The following is a 4,373-nucleotide window of genomic DNA, read 5'->3' on the forward strand; positions in this document are numbered from 1 at the left end:
GCTGCGTTGTGGTGATGATGGCAAACTGTACTATTTGACAGTGAGCGAACAGGAGGAGCTAAGAGAGAAGGGAGGTACAGTAGGAAGCAGGGACGTGCAGAGAATGTTAGAGAGGCAGGGGTTGACATTTCTAAAAGGGCCTTTTGGTGAAATTATTGAAAATAGCTGACCACCGAGCTCACAACGCGTCGCAGCGCGACGCGTTGTGAGCTTGGAGGTCGGCTTTTTTCGGTACTTGATACCACCCTAAACTAAGCATATTCAATTCAATACTGGAGATGTGACGTAACGGCATGGATTTCTACACAGAGAGGGTAATTCTTTCAACAGAAGATGCTGCATTCAAGTTCAGGAGAGTTTGGACAAGGCAATTCTCTTGAATGCTGCCCTCGGGTATGGCATGGAAAGGGGGGCAATGGGAATTTGCATTTCTTTCACCATAGTGAAAACTACATTCATGGTCTGGAGATGACATGCCATGCCTCTAGGTTTCTAAATGCTGTCCAGTCAGAGTTCCATGGGTTGGCGTGTGCATGTGAGAGCCTAATCTGGGGGTGTTCCCAAGTTGTCACTATGTCCGGGGCTCTTCTTTTGACCCGACAGATTATACTCTGTCCGGTTGTTATGGAGAGCTGCTGCATTCACTGTGAGACCACCAACAAAGTTGCCAACAATCATGCTATTTGTAAATATAAAACACTTTTTTTTTTTTTTTACTTTTAATAAACTAAATAAAACCTTTCACTTTAAAAGCGACAAATCCCCGTCGGTGTTACAACAACAACAAAAAGCTGTTTAAAAAACGTCGCAGAACATTTGACTTAATGCCATGTTTGTGACTTTGGGTTGAATTTCAAAATGCCAATCACATAAATTTTTTGGACTTGTTTTCTCCCTGAAAAAGGGGAGCTTGACCTTATTTCGCCATACAGTAAAGCAGTGGTTCTCAACCTTTTCAGCTCCACGACCCCCAAAATCATATTTTAACCGGGACCCCCCACCCTGCCGAGCACTAAGAGTTGAGGCATTACATTTTGTATAACACGGTTCTATTGTGAAAATAGCCGATCTACATGGCGTTGTGAGCATGAAGATCGGCTATTTTCACATTTTCTGGCCCATTATGTTAATCATCTGGGGGGGACCCACAGGTTGAGAACCACTGCAGTAAAGTAGCACAGCCCTCTGCCTCGTCCTCCAGAGTCAGAGTTGTAATCTTGGATTCCTTCATAGGAGTGCGAGGTAGCTGCCTGCCTGTCACACAGACTGAGGTCATTTGCTAATCTGTTCACTAATGCTTTAATCCTAGTCTGTAATAGTATATCCTAACACACTACTGCTCCCGTGTAGCGCGCAGGCCACAGGTTAGACTGCCGGCCTGGCCTTGACTTCCTTTTCGGCTCAGGAGGGCTTTAACAGAAGCCTTCCGAAAAACACCACAAACGTATTTCCTGCTTAGTTGAACTTTTAAAGTATACACGTGTGTGTGTATATATATACACACACACTATGGGTTCTATTTTCGTCCATGCCTTACCCTTTATCCCAGGGGTCTTCAACGTTTTCAGGCCAACGTTTTTTGAGAGAGATGAAGCAGGGGCCCCCACAACCTGTTCATAGATTCCATATAGTTTCATAATTTGACAGTACGATCATCAGTGTATTTTGGATTCATGTTAATTTGTATTTTCAGATATTTAACCACTTGAACCGTCAATACTTAATAAACTTGACCTTTCAGTCTGTACTTAGTCTGCTCTTTTCCCCCTCTATATACCAAACCTCTTTGCCAAAAATAGCCGATCGTAGATCTGCTACTTTTGGCTAAAGTTCTCTTCTCACTCAGAATAAGGACACTAGTGGTTAAAAAAGGAGAAAATAGTTTCTATCACACACCGATTTGGAGGACCCCCTGTAGTAACTCTGAGGACCCCCTAGGGGTCCCGGACCCCCTGTTGAAGACCCCTGCTTTATCCCTAAACTCCTTTTTGCCATTTTTCAACTATTTTGAAAACATTTATATTTGAAATAGCTGACCTACAAGCTCTCAACATTTTAAAATGTTTTTTTTTTTATTATTTTTTTTATAGTAAAAAGTAAGGGGGTAAGGCATGGAAAAATATAGCTCTGTTCTGTGCAAGACATGCGCACAATAAAAACTAAACAATAAAGCCTTATTTTTGTGACAGTCTATAGAAAAAAGTGTGTTAAGACTCCAATCGGCTTTGTGGAAATTAAGGTGCTGGGAGTGTTCTTTTCTGGTATTCGTGTCCAGTTTTGTGAAGAGAACCGAGCTAAGAAAAGGAAACACGGAGGGGTCTATGTGGCATCTAGACTTGCCAACTGTTTGCCATTTGCTACCTAAATCCACTGGGTGGCAGTAAAAGCATTTTATTTTTAATTTTTTACCTTTTTAATGTCGGGTCTGTTTTGATGAGGCTAGAATAATAAGGCTACTACGTTTTCCTCGTTGTAGAGACAGAATGAACAGAATGAAAGAACAGAACGAATGCTTTGTTTACAAGATGTAAATAAAATACAAAAAAAGGTCATACATTCTGGTTTCTCAGTTGCACATTTTTTATTAGAATAAGTGCTTTTAAAGGTAAACTTGCCTTCTCATACGAACACACATCATATAGAAATAAACCAGCCATTCAGAACAAGGTACAGAACACTCCAGAAGGCAGGACTGGGCTATATATCCTCGTTGTCGGGTGGAAACCTTGTATGTCCAAGACCGTTCATTTTGTATTTATCATTTTAAAAATGAACTAAACTAGTGAAAATAGCCGAATATACTTGGTGAAAAAAAACATACAAACTTGAAACTTTGAGATACGAGGTTTCTGCCCGACAGTGACGATATATATATCGATAGATCATTACTAGGGATGGGACGATAATCGCTATTATAGTGATAAAAAAAAACACTCACGATGATCTTATCGTGGAGATTTATTTTATCGTGAAATCGTCCTCCGTCACGCACTGGGATCAATTCACCTTTGGTTCTAATGGAACACAGGTTCTCATTTCCATTTCAAGAGAAGTAACAGTTTCGGACATACAAGGTTTCCCAGGCATTTAAAACAATATATTCTGTAAATATTTTGTGAGGGCACCAATAGTCGTGCTCACGATATTGAGGTATTTGTTCAAAGATATAGTGACGTACAGTGACATATCAGTCCATATTTCCCAGCCCCACCAGAAGGTTAATCTGGTAATTACACAATATACAAAGCATACAGAAGGAAAACTGGCAGTATGGCCTCTGATTACTTAACCCATTTAGAACGGGTACACATTTTGTGTATCATTATTTTATGCTTTAACTATTGAAAAATAGCAGATATACAAGCTCACAGCGCGGCACCGAGTGCCGCGCTGCGAGCTTGTAGATCTGCTATTTTTGAAAAGTCGTGAACATTAGAATTTTGACCCGATTCTATAAGTGTCTTTTGAATCCTTCTAATTCTAGGCCTAAATGGGTTAAACAAAAATAGCTTTAAGGGTGCATGGATGGATGTATCAGTGTCCAAATGATTCAGGTTCTCCCACACTGAAAGGCACACATTTACATACAGTTACATTGTAATATAAGGCACTAAGGCAGTGAGGTTCTCAAATATTGTATGTATTTGTCCATCGAGTCTCATCTAAATAGATTTGTGCTGTTAAAAACGCTCACAATTATTACAATCTTTTTGACATTTTTCGAATAGCTCAAGTATAAAATATGGTTACGGTTTGATGCTATATTAACGCATTTTTAGCTGGGGGGACCCCCTGGAAGCCCCTCACGGACACCTGGGGGTCTCTGGAGCACACTTTGAGAACCATTGATATAAGGCAACCTCAAGTCACTGAGCAGGGCTTGAATATATAAAAAAAAGGCACTCAGTGAAATGCATGGCTATGTGCACTTACTGGCAACATTCAGCCCATTAATTCTATCAGCAGGGGTCCTCTATGTTGTTTTTTTTTAAGGCCAAGGACCCCTTAGCTGAGAGAGAGAGATGAAGCACGGACCCCCACTACATATTGATTTGTGTTAAATTTGTGTTTTCAGATATGTAACAAATTAAAACCCTTAAATGCCTTGTAAACTTGACCTTTGGCTCTTTTTCCCCTTCTACACCAAAACTCTTCACAGAAAATAGCTTGTAGATATGCTATTTTTGGCTAATGTCCCCCCTCCACACACAAATAGTCCCTACCACAAAAGATTTGGCGGCCCCCATGCAGTATCTTTGAGGATCCCCTAGGGGACCCCTGTTGAAGACCACACACACACACACACACACACACACACACACACACACACACACACACACACACACACACACACACACACACACACACACACA

This window comes from Nannobrachium achirus (genome assembly GCF_963921795.1).
Source record: "Nannobrachium achirus genome assembly, chromosome: 11".
NCBI classification, from domain to species: Eukaryota; Metazoa; Chordata; class Actinopteri; order Myctophiformes; family Myctophidae; genus Nannobrachium; species Nannobrachium achirus.